The sequence below is a fragment of the Stegodyphus dumicola genome, chromosome X1 (genome assembly GCF_044657685.1).
Source record: "Stegodyphus dumicola isolate Sdum_Otavi_A_Nest chromosome X1, ASM4465768v1".
Taxonomy (NCBI): domain Eukaryota; kingdom Metazoa; phylum Arthropoda; class Arachnida; order Araneae; family Eresidae; genus Stegodyphus; species Stegodyphus dumicola.
The window spans coordinates 182,269,871-182,292,609 of NC_140780.1; the positions used below are offsets into that span (position 1 = coordinate 182,269,871).

General features: G+C 32.7%; 1 long non-coding RNA gene across 1 annotated transcript in view; it reads left to right on the plus strand.

Moving 5' to 3' along the window:
- Positions 1 to 7,299, plus strand: part of LOC118190128 (uncharacterized) — a 272,728-nt gene extending 265,429 nt beyond the window's left edge. Inside the window, exon 3 of the long non-coding RNA XR_004758365.2 lies at positions 7,138 to 7,299. This is a non-coding gene — a long non-coding RNA (uncharacterized LOC118190128). The remainder of the gene's footprint in view (positions 1 to 7,137) is intronic.
- Positions 7,300 to 22,739: the final 15,440 nt, after the last annotated feature.

The window sequence follows — 22,739 nt, forward strand, 5'->3', positions numbered from 1 at the left end:
TATGGGTAAACTCTAGTATTTGCGGATTAAGCCAAGTCTGTATAATGTGTACACTGTGCGTATTGCTTTGTATACCCTCTCTAAACATCAGTGAAATTACCCCCTTTTTCAGTTTTAAAGTAAATAATAGTGTTTTCAGGCAATCAATAGATACGCACGATCAGAGTATAAGGTATTTCTCCCGCCTTCCTCGTGTGCCTTCGTGGTGTAGTGGTTCTGCACGCTGGGCCGGTATTCCAAAGGTCCGTAGTTCGATTCCCGACGAAGGCGGTTGCTAATTTTTCATCTTGTCTGCTTCCAAAAAAATACCTAATGTCTCTACAAGAGGTCTTCGATTACTTGATCGCAGCTTAGAAAAATATATTTCCTTCACGAGATTTGCTTGCATTCTTCTTTGTGCAAATGTATGCCTGTTAGTGAATTTATCTATATCCTTCTAACTATGTAAAATTTTGATGTGAAAGATCTTCAAAAGGAAACATAAATAAGTGCAAATAAACTATCACTGAAAGGGCTTGTACAGGAACCTGCAGACAGATTGAAAAACTACATTTTCCTAAATGTGCATATATAAAAGAGAAATTTTACTGTAATTTGGATATCACTTTCCCAGTTTCGTAATTACCATAGTCATATACTTAAGGATTAATGAATAATTAAGAAATAATTAATAGTTAAGCAATAATAATTTGTGTCTTAAAATTTCAATAGTAATGTGCTATTAATAGTATAAGATTTTATCAATAACGTTCCGTTGATGCGTTAAGGTCGTAACGTGTTTCGCGTCCAGAGTGAACATACGTAAAATTGAGTCTAGTGATCAGCAAAGTATTCGAATTCCGTCAAGCACCTCCTACATGTATACCGTAACTTCGGAGAGCATTGCTTGCTGAATGGAGTAATCTTACCCAAGATAAGCTCAATAATTTGATACTCAGCATGCGTAGGCGTTAAACGGATTGTATTTCATCATTTGGAGACATACAATGTATTAACCATCATACCAACCATATAATGTTAAGTTTTTGTAAGGAAGATATTTTTGTAGTTGCTCTCGGAAGCAAAAATCGTAGTTCAATGGTATCAAACATAAATCATCTTTTTTGTTCTTTACCTTTTGTGTAATAAATGGACTTTATGAATGTCATTTTTGTTTTGTTTCTGAACCTTTATTTGCCGGAGCTGGCATTATCCGTAATTAATGGACATGAGTGTATATAAATAAAGTCCTTTGATGTGTTTTGGTGGAAGGGAAAGGGAGTGTGAGATCCATGGACCACCCCGGGTGTGCTCTTATCAGAACTGAGGCGGAAATAGAAGTCCAATGAAATATGGCCTCGACAACAAACAAACAAGAAACTTCAGCAACATATTTTTCATGAAATACTTTATGGAGAATAAAAAATGCAGTTATCATTAATACACAAATCCTCTTTTGGCAGTGTAATAAATAATGAAAAAACTAATTTTTTTATAAGTTCTGAATAATTTTTCAGTTTTCTCTTGGTATCAAAATATTAAAACTTTTACAAAATAAATTTGAGGTAATAATATGAAGCTTATTTGCAAAACTAATATTTTTACTTAATTGTATTTTAGATTTCATAAAATATAGAAATCACTTTGCAAATGTATGTTCGAAGTCTGGACCTAGAATGTCTTCCTTATCACGGACAGGCTTCTTTTACCAAAGCTGACAACCCATTCACATATTTTCTGTTAACGAAGACTCTCTGGACTACTACTTTAACAAATGGGTTGTTAACGTAAGAGATTTTAACTCCGTGTTCTGACAGAATGAGTCCTCACACTTCCCCCTTTCTAAAGAAGGGGACAAATGCCTACAAAGCTTAGTTACAGTGAGAGACCAATACCTTCCAATATTTCGTGTTCATTTTGAACGCGATGAAATGTGACCTCCAAATGATGTGCTGACATAGTTAACTCACAGGCAAGTTGCTTTTAACCACTGAACTTTCCCCAAATTCACTGTAAAGCTTTCGAAAGTCTTAAAAAATCTCAAAACTATTACCTTGACGGTACCAGTTGATGATACATTTTTTTTACTCCGTAATCTGAATAGGTGTCTCTTCCAGAACCTTTGCTTACTTCATTAAGCAAATAATAAAGAACTCTCACTTAAATACTCTCTCACACATAAAATATAGATACTTTTCCTATGACTTAAAGCTTTCATTTTTGTTACTGAAATTGGAACAACATCTTGTTCATTCTATTTCACTCATATGACTTTCATTACCAAATGCATTTATCTAAGGACTTAACATGTGCTTGGAACACGATATCGGATTGAATAACACCAGTAAACTTCTGTTTCATCTAACATGATTTCATAATTATTGACAGAAGCAGGTTTAAAATGTAATCTATGAAAGTTTTCCATGGAACTGCTTACTTCGAAATTCAGTGTAATTAAAGTAATGAATATAAACACTTGTTTGGTAAAGTTGAATGTTTAATTGTCAAAGCAAATTATTCCAATCTTCTTTGTTAAATGGATAATGAGAAGCATTTGCTTATGATTGTTAATCAAAGTTTCTTTGTTTTTTAGTTTTGTTTTTCAAAGTTACTTTTAGTTTAGTCTGAAATTTGAAATACCTCTTTCTTTGTCAGCAATGTAATCTGAAACGTCTGTTTGAATACCATTCTGACTCATTTTGACAAATCATATACCCTTCAAATTTTACAACGTATAATATGTATAAGTTGTGCATATATAAAATATTTCATACTTTTAATTTTAACCATCAGGTAGACAGTAGTAAAAGTATTTTTAAATGCTTTATCTATATATTAAAGAAACTGAATACATATTTTATTACATCTAATTTTTAAAATGCCTGTTTGCTTTTTGCCAAATATAATCTCTCTCTTTCTCTCTGCCTACCAGCTGAACGGCTGAACGGTAAAGTCGCGGAACACTGGCAGTTCGGTTTGAAGTTCGAATCCCGCGAACGGACTCGCTGCGTGGGCGTTTTCGTGGTTTTTCCCATGTGTAACTGTATACGATTCAGTTTCCCTTAGAAAGTCCTCCACAAAGGCATCCCTCCCCTTAGGCAGATAGCCCTCGAGGCTTTACCATAATCACATACGTCACTTACACTCTCTTTCTCTCTATTTTTTGTGTGTATGTAGGTGCGCGTGTTCATATCTTGCAAAGTTAATGTTTTAGTTCTTAATTAATGGAAAAGTTAGTTATCCCAATCAGAAATTTAGGGCTAATAAAATATATGAAATTCACAAAACTGGCATTATCAAAGAATGCCCATGTTTCTTTTCATTTCTAATAAGTGAAATTTAATTAGTTGTTAATTATGTCATATGGTTGTACTCTTTTGTCTTACAAACAATTGAATTTATTCTGTTAGCTACTTTCGTTTTATATACTGTGACGAGGTCACACTGGATTAAGTTTTTAAGTTATTACAACTGTTATGAAAATAGCTGAGAGATTGCGCCAGATTACGATGCGAACAGCTTAGAGATTTCATCAGTTTCTATTGGTGACAGGGATTCGCCAGCTTGCTTCTTGTAACATGATAAGCAATTTCATCAGTCAAGAACTCATTTCAGTTCAATTTGTCTGATAAGCGAGAGAAATTTTACGATTGGTTATTCTTCTCACTGTGGAATGTTTTCATTGGCTAAGATGCTTAACTACCGATTTAACAGTACTAGATTATAAAATGTTGGAATTTGTAAACCTCGAAGCTTTTGAAATTTGAAGTGTGACTACTATTATGAAATTAATGCTGAAGCGTGTAAACATATGCTGATGTGATGGCTGCCGTTATTATTTCAACACTCATTTAATGTGTGATGATACCCTTTTTTTTTCTTCTAAAGTTGTTACTTGGGGGCTTGCGATACCCAGACTCTGAGCACAGTGCCCGGGTTTGGCTTTCGTCCAGTGCTCGTCGTATTTGAGACAAGTGTGAACAAAGGCATGATATTGGCTGCTGTTACAAAGATTGTGGAAGCTATAATCATAGTATAGGATTACCGTTCTCCAGTGCTCAGGAATAGAAGGAAGGATTTTACTTTGCAGGTTTCAAAAAACAAGTGTGGAGCTCAATCCAGCATGCAGTATTGAATAAATACTCTTCGTAAATGTAACCAGCTCAAGTCACTTTTTGCCTTGGGGACAGCTTAACATGACAAAATCCAGGAGTCTACCTAAAGAAACCCACCTATACGACTCATTATTAATGAGGTTATAATATCACAACACCTAAAACATACACCACGGTATATGCATATTAAGAGTTTTATAAGCATCACCCTTTTTAACGCAATTTATATAAATTGTTAAGAAGTTAACTTCTATATACATATTCGTGTATGATTTAGTTCTATTTCACAATTCAATTTGAATTAACTTTACTATTTTTATTTGAATCCTAGTTGCCTCTTATTTAGCGTATTTAATGTGATCAGGAGTTAAATTTTGCGTAAATAATCATTTTAAATGCAATAATATAAACTTTGTACCTGAATTAGACGCATTTTTCAAATTGAAACAAATTTTGCAAATACACTGTCCTCCAAAATTGAAGAAACAGCATGTTTTTTGTGTCCAATTTGAGAATGAAGCAACATAAAAACAAAGAATTTAGAAGACATGCTCACTAAACAGTTCTTTAATGAATGCGACACAGAGTGTTCCTAATGTTCAAAACAAATATGAATACATCACAGGTTTTTGAGGAAATTTGCTGTGTTAACATTGCAAAAATGGGTTTTATTAAGCAATGTGTCCATCCCTAACTGCAAAACATTGGCGGTTGTGACGTTCCATGCAGCCAATTAAGTTTTCGGTCAGTGAAATTGGAAGTAACGAGCAAACACGGACTAACCCTTGTTCAAGCTCATCGAACGACCTTGGAGGAGGATTAAAGTAGTAACCTCTTTCTCAAGGTAGCCCCAAAAATACTCTATCGCATTCAGGTTTGGGGATTGAGCTGGCTATTCCATCCGTTCCATAACGTGACCCTCAAGATATTCTTCAGCAATTCGAGCTCGTTGCGATAGTACATTGTCATCTATCAGATGAAATTTATGGCCAGTAGCAGTTGTACATGGGTTGTCATATTGATCAAGGATTTCGTCTCGATATCATACGCCGGCCAAAGTTCCTCCATGTTACACATACAGGTCAATATGACCATTGAGAGAGATCCCAGCCTAAATAATTTTCCCACCATCTTTGTAACTGTGTCTTTCTACAGTGTGGTATTCGTTGTACTGCTGCGTTGTTCCTTCCAGATGAGCTGCTGACATGAAACATTTTCCAGTATGAACCTGGACTCGTCTGTGAAGAGAACAGACACCTATTGTGAATAGACTACCTATACCACCACGGTCCAGGAGACATATTCTCTTGCCCATCATAAACCTACACCAATGCAACCTCGTATTAAGGGACACTAACAACTTGTCGTCTTGCCTACAGACCTGCATTGTGCAGGTGTCTGCACTTGAAGTTATTGCAGGTGTCTGCAACTTGAAGAGCACGGTTAACCGTGCTCTTCAAGTTTGTTCCTCCAAACTATCCCTTGATGAAGAACTAAATTATTTAAAAGCAATAGCTATTAACAGGGGCTTTTCACCCAACATTATTAATCAAGCAGTTAAAAAATTCTCATCTCAACATACTAAAAGGCACACTCTTGTTTTAGGAGATTATATAAATTCTGTTGTCATTCCCTTCTTTCCATCAATTAGCTATAAAGTTGCACATATATAACTTTCGGGTCGTTTATTCTCCCATCAATAAAATTCCGAGATCCATACTCAAGGACCTCATTCCGGATATGAATCCCTGGGGTATTTATAGGATTCCTTGCCAGTGTGGTTTAATTTACATTGGCCAAACTAAGAGAGCCTTAAAATTTCGCGTCAAGGAACATGAGGCATATGTTAGAAAAAAGGAAACACAGAAGTCTTCTGTTGTTCAACATTGTTGGTCCGAAAATCACACTTTCAATTTTTCTGCTGCCAAAATTATTCAAAAAACATCTTCCATTGGAGAACTGGATTTTCTAGAGGAATTTCACATTCAAAAAATCTTTCTGTTCTAGTTAACGATCTTAATTCCAATCCAACTTTGTATTCGGCCTTTAAAGAAATTATGTTTTAGCTCTGATTTCCTCAACAGATGGCGCCACTTGCTTATCCTTGTCCAGGTTTTCTTATCTTATCTAATCATTATATCCTATCTCGTTCATTTGCGTTTTTGCAGCTGAGGATGGTGGTTCGGTAAAACCATCGAAACTAGTCCTGTGAAAATTTTGAAAATATAACGCTGATTTTTGTTGTTTGACTTCTGAATTAGTCCTGTATAAATATTCATTTCTATAAAATATAAGTAGTAGTTTTGCATATATTTTCTTACACTTTTTTACTGTTGTGCAGGTAAACTGGGAATTTGAATGGTACTGACATTTTTCCCAATGGTGAGCTTTAGAAAACATAATATTCCTTAATTTTTAGTGGACAATGTATAAACAGCATATATTTTTCTCAAAAAACAATCAATGCCGCCCAAACCGTAATGTGGTTAAGGAATCCTGACTGCGATACCAAAGGGCCCGGGTTCGAATCCCGGAGAAGGCATGGATGTAAAATTACCTGTACCTTTATAAGAAGTAGCGGTGGCCGCCTATTGGGTGCCTGCACAATAAAATATCCACCACTTCTGCCCTTAGTAGTGGCCAGTGCGGCTATAGGCAAGTGCTTGCCATTGGAAAAAAAAAAATCAATGATAATTTTAAATATAAATCTAGTTCAAAAGGTGCAGTGTTACCGTAACCCTTGAATGACTTTCAGTATAAAAACAATAGGTGTTAACCTTTATTTCTCTTTAGTCATAAAGTTTATGCTCCAATAATTGCAATGTAGAGAATTAATATTTCATCATGATATGGAATTTGCCATGTTTGCTGCGTATTTGCACATTCGTGCTTCAGTTCTTTGCTCTGTAAAGTATTTAAAATGGTTTTAAATTAAAAATATGTTGTATATTTGAGAACAAGTTATACAGGCATAATATATGTTTCCGAAATATTGATTTAACCCATTTTTTGAGTACTTATCTGAGTTTTGTTTCTGTTTCAGGTAATGTGATGATGACAACATGCTATGAATCTGAAAGTTGTGCTTGGAAAATGATAAGCGATCTACGCATCTAGAAGACCTGTAATAATGCATACGATTAAAACCTTTTACAAAAATTTTAATAAATGATTTCGATAAAACGGAAATTGTAGATTTTGTTCCCTTGTTTCAAAGTTTTTTTGTTTTTCTCTTGTGAAATTAGAAATACATTTGACATGAATTTAACTTACACTTCCGAATTATTATAATAAATTCATTAAAAGAATATTGCATAAATATTTTTTGACTGATGAAGTAAACAAAATTTTAATATTCATTATTTTCACTATTTATTAATTTATGTATATATACAATGAAATCTCTCCAAGACTATATTATATATATATATATACAAAGAAACTTTCTTCTACAATATTTCACTGTTTTACGTATATATACAGTGAAATCAGTGGTTTGACGTAATTTTGATCTTTATAGAAGCAGTCTCCTTAAGAGGCTTCTATATTGTAATGTATTTGATTTCATTTGTAAAATTCAAATGTAAAAAGATGCAAAATAAAATATTAATTTTGTAAGTAGGGAATAATTACTGCCAAAATTGCATGATTTTTCAGTGGTTAAATTTAATATCTCTCTGTATATATCACTTTCAGTGGCCTTAAAGTAGTAGTTCTTGTGAAGGATTTCACTGTATCTAGGTCAGGGGTTCTCAAGCTTTTTCTTCAAGAATTTTTGAACTTTTTATTATTCTTTCTGCTTCAATTGCATAATTACGACAAACGGAAAAAATAAAAGTACATTTAGATTGTTTATTTTCTAGATTACCTTTATCTCATTCCAGTTTTGTAAATTCTAGATTTATTCAACATTCGCCAAAAATGCAGAAAAAAAATTTTTGTAAATTGGAAATAACAGTTTTATGGAAATCGAACAGGAACATTCCCACTGCAATAAAAGTACATATGGCTACAGCTTTATTACGCCGAAATAAGTTATTTAATATGTCATGGGTTGCAAAATTTATAAAGAAACAAAAGCTTGCTTCAAAAAGAAATCTTCAGTACTATTTTAAACTTTTTTCATTCGCATAATAAAAATACTATTAAAAATTAAGACACATTTATAAATTATATAGTTAATAAACTACTTCAAAATCAGATGTTTCATCTCGTTACTTCTTATACTAATCTTATCTTCACTTTACGAATCAGCCTCAGCTGGATTAAGTGCTAAAATGTTATCATAATTAGGAGGAGGGTACTGCGCTTATCGTTTTCCTAGGTGTTGGTCACCTTATACGTGACCATACGATTATCCTCAGTTCCAATCCAATATCACGCAATGTTTTTGAAGAGATAGTATGCATGTTTATAAGCGATGATTTAACGGAATCAAGAACTTTCACTGTGAACAAGTGATGGCAAAGTTAAAATGTTAAGCAAAGTTAAAGTTTGAATTAAAGATGCAAAAACACAGAAGAATTGAGTAGCTACATAAAGTAACAGAGCAGCTAGATAATTAACCAAATGTTCACACTGTGGAGTGAGTTATGCTAGAACTATGACACAAATATACATTCATCAGATCTAGTGAAGAATCTTACTACTAAAAATGCATAAAATCTAGAAATTGAACATCATTATAAATCTTTAAGAAGAGAATGCTGGTATACAGAAGCCTAGTCAGCAGTTTTAATAAGAACAGAATAAAAATTTAAAAAACGACCAACCGAAAACTTTCTTTAGTCACCAGTTTTTCTTAAATAGCTATAATGTTGTGACATCCCACTTCGCAACAAGAATAGTGCAAGTGAAGTTTCAGCAGAAGTTAACTTAAGTCCAGTGAAAGGTTATATTTCGATACAACAATTTTTAAATGTGTGACAATAAATATGTTTATTGAATAAAATTTAGATATTAGTAAATATACATACTTTTCACAGAAACATCAAAATTTAAATTTATAAAAATTTGCTTTTCAAAACAGGTATAAAAATTATGCCCTCTAGTATTCACAAACATAATTTCCTATATAGAATTAATTATAAAAATTCTACGCCAAAACTGAGACTGTCTCAAACTGGCTTTGCTTAACTAATACTGACATTTAACTAAAATAAAATATTAAAGATCGTTTTATTTTGTATCATTAGAGCTATCATATGTGTATCATATCTGTGCAATATAATTAATGATTAAAAACATATAAAACTTGACTTGCCATCAAATCTAACTTTTAAAATATTCTTAATTTTCATTTAAGTGTTACTTCTATTCATTTTGGCATACACTACACCCATGGTTAATCAGTATCTTAATGCAATCTGTAAAACATTTTTTAATTTGTACATCATATTCAGATTTTAAATTTACTTTAATTCCTCTAAGATATCAACCAAAACAATTTGGATAAATGAAACTTAAATCCTCAGAAAGAAACTAGGTGGAGAAAAAGTACGAGGAGAAATGCTTAAAAGAATTGTTTTCCTCACCTTGAGAAACTTCCAAGAAAAATATAGAAGAGTTATTTCTACCTTTTATAAAAGCGATCATTAATCTCTATATCAAAGGACACTTCAATTTTATTGAGAATAATCCTTCTCCATAAAAAAATTAAAAATGTTAAAACATACGTGTTTCACGACACATCTGTTATAATTTAATGAAAAGTATTTAAAATAAATAGCGGTAATTTCTGCCTCTTAATTATGACTAGAACATAAATCCGTAAACATCCTTTTTGCTTAAAATTTAGCTTTTTCAAATTTGAATAAAAATTATGAATACAATTTTATCAAATTTATTAAAATCATAATATCATTTATATGAAATCATAACAAAATATAAAAGAAAAAAATACATTTTTAAATAAAAAGATAAAAGCACACAGTTGTTGTAATTCTAATGAGGGAATCTTTAAGATATCATGACAAACATAATTAGAAAATAATTTGACTGCAATTTCATTCATATCATTTCTGGTACATTATTTCATTGTTATACTACACTAGACAATCCAGATTTTCACTTTATTTGACCTACATGAAGAATAAGTTCCGTTTCTCTTAAGAATATGATGATAACAAAATTGTTAATTTTCAGTCATTCCTTAACATTACCGTGTGTTCAATTACGATAAAGCTCCATTAGTTACTTTTTACATCTATTAAATGGATTTAACTCTACAGTATCATATAAATTCATTTAAATAATATTTTCTTCAATGTATAATAAATAAATATTCTTCAATATATAATAAAGATGTTATGATGGATATGACTTATAACATCTTTATATGGAACTTTTCATTGGGATACTTCATCCTAAGTTTCATGTGTACCTAGTGCAGTGGCATAAAACATACCGATTACGTGTTAAAAAATAATAATTACAAAATTAAAAAAAAACTTGCTTTGAGTTATAAATAAACAATGCTAATTTACTATAATTATATTATATTAATGGATAATTTTGTTTAAAAATTGCATAATTAAATTTTTACATATACCATCCTTTAAAATAATACATAACTAAATTTAAAGCGTAAGTAATATAAAACTAAGTCGTCAGTGTATTTACATTAAGGAAACCTGAACAGTTAGAAAAAAAGTTCTCAAAAGTTCTCAGGCTGAAATTGATGCAACTGAAATGATTATACATGCTCATGCAACTGAAAATGATTACCTGTTGTAAATGAAAAAATATGTACAATGAAAGCTGTTAGATTTAAAATTCTTTTAAGTGTTTCTCGCAGCCTTTTGCTCAAGGAATAACTATCTTTTCTAATAAAGTATCCTCATGCTTCTCTAAAAGTACAAAAAGCATCAGAAAAATCTAAGCAAATCTTTAAAAAATAAATTCGCCATTATGATTTGATATATGTTCATATTGTATGATAAGTTCTTAAATATAAACGAAACATTAAATAAACCATTTTTTTCTCACGATATTTTTTCAGTCCAGAAAAATTTACTGCAACTACTGCTTAAAAATTAAAGGGCAAAATAATAATAGTATAAGTATTTAAAAGGTAGAAATGATATGTATAATAAATAATTCACATTATACTATATATAGCTTTACACGAGACATATCTAGCATCTACCACATACTAAACAAAGAAATGTAAATATTTTAATATTAATTGTAGGATATGTTTTTGTGGATAAGCTAAAAAAATTGTCTAATTAAATAATTTGCTGCTGATAAACTAAAAATAAACACATCGTAACAAAAGGAGTTTGCTACTAATTTCATGACTAAACATCTCTTAATTGGTTGGCCATAAACACATGTTTTTAATAAAAGAAATGGATAAAAGTACGACATTTTGTATTGCAAGATAGATTTTAGTAAAAATAATGAAATTCCAATTTGCTACGAAGAACGTTGCAGTTAATGCCTCATCCTTCACTTTCCGTAAAAAAGACCTTTTTGCCTTATGCAAAGCAAATCAGTTTTAAGATTCTGATAAAAGTAAATTTAAGTGAACAAAAAATTTTAAAATTTATCTTTTCTACAAATGCAATTTGGAACTACACATCTAAACTGGTGTTTTTCTAAAATTAAAGGGATCTCTTAGAAAACTGCTTTCGAAGGCTCATCATGTGTAATCGTCTTTAGAAATGCCCTCTTAAATTTTATATGGGGCATCTCTGGTACTTTAGGGTTATGCAGATAGATTACTTTGGAGTTGAATAATTCTGCTACAAAAAATTATTTTTCATTAAATTTCACCAATGCTTCCACTCTACAGACCATAAATCATAAGTTTCAGCAATTTTTACTAAATTTACGATTTAAGTGAAACAGATTGAAGACCAATCTTATTTAATTCATTTCTTCAACTATAGATTCAAGAACATGAATTCAAAGACCAACAATTCAGTCAGTTGTCAGTCTTTTTGAAACGTCTGTAAATCTCAAAGAAATCAATAAATTAAAGATTTCGAATTATTTTTTTTTTGTAGCACTAAAAACTGTGTTAATTTCAGAAAGGATAAAAAGTACTCTTTGCAGCCTCATTATCCTAATAGCTTTGAAAACAAAATCATTGTTCATTCAATTTTTGCAGTTTGTATAGTTATCATATACTGCATGTGAATTAATTAAATGTTTATATTCTGGGAACGGTAGTGGATTAGTGATTTACACGAAAATCTCCAGATCTTAAGCAGAATAAAGGTTGCAACATGCATTCAATAAGCCTTTCACTGAACTTTTCAAATTCTCAGAATGTATAAGATCTTCATATTCTAAAATAGCTTAAAACATCACTCTCTTTGCGACAGAAAATAGTCTGACACTTGTAAACACGCTCTTACTATACCGTGTGAGCAAGGCTTTCATTTTGTTATCCCAGATTTACGTCCAAGCCAACAAAGTTCTCAGAAATCAGTATGTCTAGATGCAAGAATAGCTACTTCAAAGTACTTCACCAACAGACTTAATTCCAACCCCTGTTTTTATTTTACAGCGGTTGCGAAATATTTCACGAGCATTAACATGATTTTAAACATGCTCTTTAAAGCATTAGGAGAGCTTCTTAATGCAAAGGGAATTGACTAGTTCATTCTTCGAAATATGCTCTTACCAATAAAGTCACTTTCATAATTGATTCTGTCAAGTCTTTGCACCATGTAATTAGGCAGAAAGTAATTCGAAATATAATTTAAAAAATAAAATCATATATTATTAGCATCATTAAACATTTCACTACCTTTTGTTTATAGTAGCAGCTTAATTTCCTTCAGATTGTATATTTAATAAAAGAGAAATTTAAAATATCAGTTTATACGAGTTAATAATTAATACCGTTTCATTTATATCTAAATTCCTTTCCTTTCTATATACGTTTTTCGAAGTAAATTGAATAGCAATATACTAAGCTTAACCATAATTCCAGAAGTTTTCCTAAAGAGTTGACTTTAAATACTCTATTTTGCTTTCAAAAATATTCAGTTTTGTTTTCTAGAATAAAAATATGCTTCTAATTTCATGAAGTAAGCAGTTTACGAAAACACATACTTCCTTTATGACATGTTTACGAAAACATACACTTCATATCTGATATTATCACCCAGCAGTTATAACCAGTATCAAAATTTTTCAACTACTTTTAGAAACCGGAAACTTTTGAAAAGTAACAACGTAACTCAAAGTCTTCTTAACTTAAAAATGTTAAACTCAGTAAAGGAAAATATAGTTTTTTGAAGATCTTGGTTATCAATAGATGTTACTGTAGCCATAAACATTATGTTACCTTTGCACTTAAATAGAAATTAATTTACATTCGAAATATTCTAAATAGAAATTCCACGCTTTCCCTTGAAAAGACCTTAAGCAAGGAATTTTTCCCTAGCCAGATATTCCTGGAATAATTTTTAGATAATTTATTAAGAATACATTTAAATAAGCACTAATAGAGATCTTTGAAGACATTTTCTACCTACGTTACCTGTATCAAATATAACTCTTAACTTTTCTTTCTTTCTTTCTTTCCACCGACAGCGAGGCAGCCGGTCCACTGGGTAGTTAGCACATCGGCCAGGTAGCCGCGCTGACGAAAATAACTTGATCAAAATAACACACTTATATATACATATTGTACTCAAGGCGACTGCTGGGGGCAGTGCAAACAAATGCTGGACGAAGACGATAGTGCAGTGATGGAAGAAGGGTGCATTGTGGGTGAGAAGAACAATTTCAGTTACATATTTACAGAGTTATGGATAGGTGGTTACAAAAGACATCCACAACGTGAACAATAAATGAGTACAGTGCAATATATGAGCCATTAACAAAGTGACTGATAAAACAGTAAAAATAATATCTAAAATAGGGCTAAATACTAAATAGCAATACTAAAAGTAATAAGAAGTAAAATATTAAAAAATAATACATAAAATAAAAAAGGCAAAACAGTGAAAACAATACATAAAATAAGGCAAAATACATAATTCAAGGTTTACAGTTCAAGGAGATAAATATATACAGGGAATAAGAAAAGCCGAATAAGCTAACTTCAGATAAAATTAGTTCATTACAGGTACAGAGCATACAGGGGCTGTGCTGGTGACGAGGATGGTAGCTGAGAATTACTCCAGCCTGTCTGAGATTTTACGTACAATATTTATGCAATCGCATATGTGTTTCAATGCATTTCCATTTTTCGAAGTAGCTTCGGCCCATGCATGGATGTGGATTGCTACTGGTTGCCTAAGATGATATTTGGCGGTCTCTCTGCAAGCGAACAGATAGTGGTCCGGATCTCCTACCATCTTGCATGAGCAATGCTCGTTTTCGCGTCGTCTGAAGCGATGCAGGTAAGTCATGAAGGGACCATGTCCTGTTAGATTATTAACGAGCATTGCTCATGCGAGATCCTACCATCTCGCATGAGCAATGCTCGTTTTTCGCGTCGTCTGAAGCGATGCAGGTAAGTCATGAAGGGATCATGTCCTGTTAGAGTGAAGTGAGACGAGCCACTTTTTAGAAGCCGGCAGACTTTTGGAAAAAATCTGTAAACTCTTCTGCCGGTGGTCTCTCTCTCCCACAGGTGTTGCCAACGTTTGAGTAATTCTCTCTCGAGCTCAGCTTTTAAGAACGAACCCGGGAGAGGCACGTCAAGTGTGCGAACGTAGAGGTCAGTTGCTGCTCTTTTGGCTATTGCATCTGCAATTTCATTGCCCAGTATTGCGGTGTGGGCAGGTACCCACTGGATTTCAGGCCTATAGTATTTAGGTGTTCTTAGTAAGAGTTTTTGTATGGCCCGGAAGAGTGGATTTTTACTACATGTGCCTTGGATTGCCTGGAGGCTAGAGGCTGAGTCTAAATATATACTGGAATAGTTATTTTCTAGTGCGCAGACAAGTGTTGCTTTTAATGAAATCAGTTCAGCCTGAAAAAATGAGTTGTGGTGCTTAAGCTTTCTTTCCCAGGTCTTTAAGATCTGGTTCCCATGTAGAACACAATATCCGCTACCGGTGCCACATTCTCCTTTGGAACCATCGGTGTAGATTGCAGTGGCTTTGAACCACGTTGGTGACCTGCAGTTAATCGAGATATTGAATTCGGCCGGGTGGCAAGGTGGCTCGGGAATGCTTTGCTCATAGTCAATATAAACATAAGTCCTGTCCTATAAACTTATTGTCTCTTTGAGTCGGAGCACTCGCACTATTGCACTCTCCCGCTGAGCTAAGTGATGCAGAGGCGGTAGTCCTGAAATCACGTTTAGAGCATTAGTGGGCGAGGTTTTATATCCTCGGGTAATGCTTAGGAGGAATGGTCTTTGTGCTGAGCGTAGCAGATTCTCCATTTTAGTAGTGATCGTTATGCCCCACATGGCATAACTCTTAACTATTTAAACAATTTACAGAGTTCATTTGACAGATTAGTGATATTGAATTATACATGCGTGATCAAAAAAGAAACTGTCAATTAGGCGCCATAAATTTCATAATGCTAAACACTTTATTTAAATTCGCAAAGAAGAAAAAAAAAATAAAAAACTAATACTTGTTGCGATTTACAGTTCTAAAAATACGTAAACAGTAGAAAATCTTTGAAAAATATAGTTTCTCTAGTTTTATATTATTTAATTGTGTAATCTAGTTAATTTTTTTTTATGCTTAGGTCAAACACTTAGGACAATCAACAAAATTTTGAAATATTTTCGGACTGCTAAATTATCTTTATTTAGGTATATTTTGCGCTCACGGGTAATTTGAATTTGATAATCGATACCTCACACTGCTTCAAATGGATTACACAATGATATGATAGTCCTACGGAATTTAATATTCTCATGAAAAAGTTCATGTCAGATTATTAAGACCTTAGAAATCTTAAGGGCTTTACGGTTATAAAACTGCACTCTAGAACAAAATTAAGAAAATCTGCGTCAAATTTCTGAATGGAAAGATTTTTAAGGAAATTTGGTATGAATATGCATCTATAATAGAGAAAGAAGTAGAGCGTTTAAATGCCCTTTTATGTACGCGTGATTATCAGTGAAGTTCATTGTGTAAGGATGTCCAAAATCCACGTTATAATATCGAAATGAAAAGGAGTTTAATATGGGATATGGTCCTCTCTCACAGCCAAGCAGGTCATGTAACGTGACGGCAAACTCGACAGGAGGCAGTTGAGGAGCCCCTGTGGCAGTTAATCCTATTCCTACAGCAAGGCAGTTTTCAAATCCAGAAAGTTTGTCGCAGGGGAATGACTTTTTGAAACTGCCCTCCTAAGAGCGTCACAGACATGCTCTATAGGGTTAAGGTCATGAGATCTGGCTGGCCAATCCATGCGGCGGCTATTCTCACCTTGTAGTTATCTACAAATGATTACTTTACAACGTTACAATTTTTCCGAAACTTTGTGACAGACCTGGATTACAAAAAATATGGCTCGATAGCTTATGTCCAAGCTAAACAACAATGGAAACGTGAAAAGGTTCATCCAATAGCTCATGGAGATGCCATGATTTCAAGCAGCTATCAGATAGCTTATCTTTTTTGCCAGAACTACTCGAAGTGTTTTGTAAACTTCCCGTGGAGGCGAATGAATCCTATGCCCCTGCTGCCCCTAGCAAAGACTTCAATAATGAACAATGGTTTTTCATAACAGGACTGAGACAGGCGATTCATGTCATTAAAACACGCAAAGAGAGCGGCTCTGAAAGAGCCTTCATAGATATTTTTTAAGAATCTGAGAAAGGAAGGCAAGCAGAAGAAGAGACAAATGAGCAAAGCCTTATCCGGGACTCGAACTACGGGCCTCTCGAATACGCGTCGAGCGTGCTGGCCACTACACCACGAAGGCATGCTAAGAAGGCGGGAGAATTACCATATAACCTTAGTGCAAGTCATAAACGAAACCTGGCACTCAGGTTTACCAGAAGATTGAAAGAAAGGCGAAATAATACCCATTCACAAGAAAAAAGACCCAGCCTCAATCAAAAATCATAGACCTATAAACCTTACCTCAATACTATATAAGGTATCCAAGAGAATGATAAGCAACTGACTTCAAGACGGAAAAATGATGTCAGCAAATATCAGGCCGGCTTCAGAAAACACAAATCCACCACGGACTAAGTCATAAAATCGACACAATCCTGTGAAAAATGGGTTTCATTGAAAAATGGCCACCTTGGCTGACTTTCAGAGCGCTTATGATACCAGTATGTCAAAATATACTGTTGAACAAGTTAAGTGGTCTAAGATTAAGTAGTAAGATACTTCGCTGGCTTAAAGAATTCCTTGACCAGCAATTTGTAAAGGTTAGATACCGCAAATAACCTCAAGGTAACGCCAACAAAACAGAGGTTTGTTTCCCGGAAAATGTTATCTTAAGCTGCATACGCTTTAACATCATTATTAATGATTTGACAACTGAACTGAAAGAGATCCCAGGTTTCAATATTTTGTGCTACTCTGACGATGTAACAATGTGGGCCACCAGTAGCAATGTACCTGCCTTGCAGCAAAAGCTAAACCTGTCACTTTAGCATAAATTATGGAGCACAGAAAACGACAAGGTTGTGAGCAAAGATAAGCCGACAGCACAGCTATGCACTCTGTCAACACAAAGTATCAGATAGAACTTCAGTATGATGGCTCGCTAATAGCTGCAGAGCGTATAGCCAAATAGTTGGGAATACAAGCTGGACTGTAGGATAAATTGGGCTCAACACATCAACGATATAATCACCAGAAGGACATGCATACTAAAAAGTCTCACAGGGACCAAATTGGGTGCAACACCCTTGAGACCAACTATATGGCATACATCAGGCCACTGTTTTAATATGAATGTGAAGCCTTTTCCACAGTTAGAGAAACCGTAAGGAAACTAGATTGAGCTCAAAATAAGTCTCAATGAAATGTTTGATCAACATATATATACGTTACATTGAGCTATGTAACCACTTATACTTGTGATGTCCTGCCTCCCATCTACCAATAATTCTCCATCTCATTCAGTCATCCATACGTTCGCGGCTACTCATTTTATCTGATGCCTTTTAAAATTTACCCGCCTCTCGTGAGAAGAGCAGTGAATGTAGCAGGGGCTTACGAGCTCAAAAATCGCCGAAAATCCTCAGGCGCTTATATCTCTTCCACAATCACACCTGCGAAGACACGTCCACGTACGCTTGCGTATTCCAATCTGAATATTTGCACATATCTTCGGCTCCATAATTGGTATATTTGGTTCTTAAAAAATAGTTGTTTCGCAAAAATAGAAATAATTTGCAAATTATCTTAATTTGATGATATGTGATACGCTATGTCTTAATTTGATGATATGTGATACGGTTTGTTTTCATTTGATCTTAATTTGTGATACGTTTCATAAAAATAGAAATAATTTGCAAATTATCTTAATTTTAGACACGAGTGTATTTGAAATTAATTGAAATAATATAGTTTAAATGTTTCTTGAAATTCTCAATTCTTTTAGTTCATCATTCATATTTATTTTCTCATGCATTTCTTGCTTAACAAAATATATTTCACTAGTGTAAATATTCTACAGAATGTTGAATTTGTGAGTGATAGCAATTGTAGAAATATACCTTCTTTTTTAGAAAACGAAGACCTTTCACTTGTAAAGTTTATATTACACGAGGAATTACATACTTGCCGATAAAATGCAATAAAACTTCTTTCTTTCGTTTATTTGTTGAATCCTGTGTAGTATATTGCAGCCTAATTTTAATCGTAATTTTATTTTTAATAAGAAGCGAGAGAAAAGAATTCAGATTTATAAACAGATGATGTATTGAAAAAACAAATTTTCACCTATTTCGAGAAGCAAAAATTTGATTTATTAGATAATAGTTTAAAAAAAAAACTTTTCACTTTCGAATTACAATATTGAAAGTAATCTACGTTATATTTTCTGAGAAATATAGCTTATAATCATTTTGATATGAGCAAGAATAGAATCACAATTTCTCAGTTTCTCATCTGTTACTGATAGTTTAAAAATTAAGCTATTCAAAGTTAGCTGTTGTAGCAACAGGATGTTCTGTGAGCTAAAAATGAGATATTAAAGAGAATTCGATCGAAGGTAATAAACAAAGAGAAGTACGAAACACTTGTTTTCCATAGTTTGAGGTTTCTAGCTAAAAACCAGATGGAATCTTAGGCTAATAGTTGCCTTTTAATGATATAATCTAAACAACACCGGCCCGCCAGCGGCCGAGCGGTAAAGTCGCTGAAAACTGGTAGTTCGGTCCGTGGTTCGAATCCCGCGAACGGACTGGCTGCATCGGTGTTTTCGTGTTTTCCCCATGTGTAATGTGTATACGAGCCAGTTTCCCTTAGAAAGTCCTCTACGAAGGCATAGCTCCCCTTAGGCAGATAGCCCTCGAGGCTTTGCCGTATTTAAAAAACCTAGCTTAACCTAACCTATCTAAACAACACCATTATGTTACTGCTTTATTAAAAACTGAAAGAAAGAAAATGTAAAACTTGAAAACGTGTAGTAGCAAATCAAATTGAAAATAAGCAGTAGCAAGTAGCACATCATTTAGCAATTTTATCAGTTTTTTACAAGATGAAACTATTTAATTTATTACCCACAAGACACATCTTATTTAACAAGCTAAATGAAACTCATTTTTATAACTTATATTTTACGAAATCCATATGAAAATTACATGAGAAAACAACCAGCTACAAATACGTTCTCAAAACATGATCACCGCAATGCAAACTACTCTTTCATTCCGCTCCAATCTTTTAGCATTTATTTCGCATTTTAGAGAAACCGTTATATATTAAGGCAGCGTACGTCTTGGGTAGAATATAATGTGTCGAAAATTATTTAACATTCAAGGTTATACGAATTCTCAGTCAAGACTATCGCAGTCAGGATAAACTTTAACTTTATTACATTTTTCTCCTCCATGAACTGAAACTTATGGTAATTCCTTCTTTTTAAAGTGGTATTTAATTTTTATCTTCTGTCTTTTGAGAAGCAAACGAAGTTTCACGAATTATATTTATAATTGCTTTTACAAGTTCACCGTAACCTGAACGCATAATTAAATAAGTAATCGATATTATCAAATATCTCTAATAGCAGTAGTCCAGCAGACGGTTTTAATTCGATTTAATTATTAAACGTAAACAAATATATCATTTTATTGAATTACAAAAGTACGCAAGAATGCAATTATCCTTAGCTAGACTTAAGTAAATGAATAAGCTTTAAACGAGACATTTAATCGTAGACATGCCTGTTATTTTCCATTTTAGGATCTTTATAACGAATGGCAGGCGATATCGTACTTCACTTGTCTTTTATGGCTTCTAAGGAAATGCTCAAATCTGTTTAATCTAATTACTTTTAAAATACATGATATCATAATATAAGAAAGAAATTTTTAATTTATTCCAACAAAATTCGGAAGGGATTTATTACTATTCTTATCAGTAATAATTATCCTAATATGCTAACAAGAAAGTGAAAACATATTAATTCTTACAACGTTAATTTTTACTCTAAAATGCATAAAGCAAGAAGCATCATGCTTTATATGCATTTTAGAGTCAAGCAAGGAGATTAAATACAATCTTTCAACTTTCATAAAAGGAACTTAATATAAAAAAGTAGCTGCTTCAGTTTTGAACGTAAATGTAAATATAAATAATCTTTATAATCGGCTGGTTATTTGAAGACATTGAAGATACCTTCATTCGGGTTTACCTTTTATTAAACTTTAGGAAGAAAAGCTTAGATGCCTCACAGAAGTTCCATGCTATGGGCATGATGAAAACCAAAATTTTCTAAACTTTTATGAAATAAAGATTTGAAACTGAAGATTAAACGAAATTAAAGAAAATAAACTGATATATATGATATAAGTATTCGGTGTAATTAAGGTAAAATCTTCATCAAAACATATTCATCTTGCTGTTTTCTTTTAAAATTTATTATTTTCCATACAGCTTGGTAAAAAGTCATATCATTTGTTAATAGCATGGGAATTACCTCAATAAATACGTAACTTAAACTACTTTTCAAAAACCAGTAAAGCAAAAAAGAAAATTTTATAGAAATATAACTATCACAAACAAAATAGTAATTTCAAATAATTAAAAAAGTTTAAACGAAACAAAAGTTAAAAATTTGTAAAGAAAAGGAAGTGCACAAAGTAATTATGAGTAAATGTATGAAATTAATAAAAAATACAGGGTTTCAACAAATCTACGTTTATTTTAAATTTCTAAATTAAAAAATATTCCACTCAGTAACATATTCAATTTCCTTGAAAGAGTTTTGTTTCCTTTTCAACGTTATTTTAAAGTAAATTTATTCTAAAATTATTCTTAATCATGTTTTCAAAAACAATCGAATCTGATCATTGAATTCGATTCTTCTCAATGATCATATTCGATTGTTTGAATTGAGAAGAATTCGATTCTTCTCAATGATCATGTTCAATTGATAACCAATGACCATGTTCAAATTTAGATTAAATTTAAATTCATATTCTTATCACAGTTTTGTTTGTTTTTTATTTATTTATATATGATTAATGTTGTTCAACTTATAGTTAATGTAAATATATTTATATGTAATTTATGATAAGGATTACACATTTGTATCCTTCTATATTCAGTTTGTATAAGAAATCTCAATTATTTCTTATCAGCTGCATTTGTTGTGGGCATTTTTCTTTGCTTTATTGGTTTCAATGGGAATACTTTTAAGAGGATGTATAGTCTTTCAGTATTTTGCCTACTGCTAATTGATGAGCTTGCCTCTCTGAAAACCTGAAACCATTCCCTCGACTGAAATATTTTTATAAAATATTTCGTCATTTAAAACTTTTCGCATAAGTATATACATTTACAAAAATATTCACGTCTAATTTTATCTGAACATTTTACAGATCTCACATAAATGTTATGTATGAGCAGTTGGCCCATACAAGTTTAAAGTGTTGTATGACGAGAATGTAGGCAGCTATTTTTAATGCGGAATACAAGCGGATTCGTGTACAGGATAAGAGATTCCAGTTTCTTTTCCAAGCCGAGGCATATCTGCAGAGTAATATGCGTTGCAAAAAGGGGGTAGGAAAAAGCTTAAAACAGAAGTAAAAAGGAACATTTCTCAATAGATAATACAGGCAATCACTTGCGAATATTAGCAAACTAATAACGAAACATTTCCGCAAGATTACGTTTCTAACAATGACCTTAGCAGAAAATTTAAGTTGCATTAAAATTATTTAATACATATTATTTAATAATCCAAACAATGAATCACGAAGCATTAATGATCAGTAGCTAGCAGAGATAAAAAAAAGCTATTAAACAAGCTACTGTATAGATATTACGTATTAAACAAGCTGCTATATAAATATTGCGATAAAAATTCGCACCGAAGTCAAACATTTTCTGTATTATTTCCCTTAAATATAAAGCTAAAAGCTCTCTAGCGAAGGAATCCGGTGAAGGGCACTCACAACACAAAAGCAAGTAACTAAGTAAAGAACCAAGAAAGGGTGAGGAGGTTATAAAGAAGGGAACTGTAAGCTCCCAAACTCTAGACGAACACTTGGGGGACATTTTACCCTCTTTT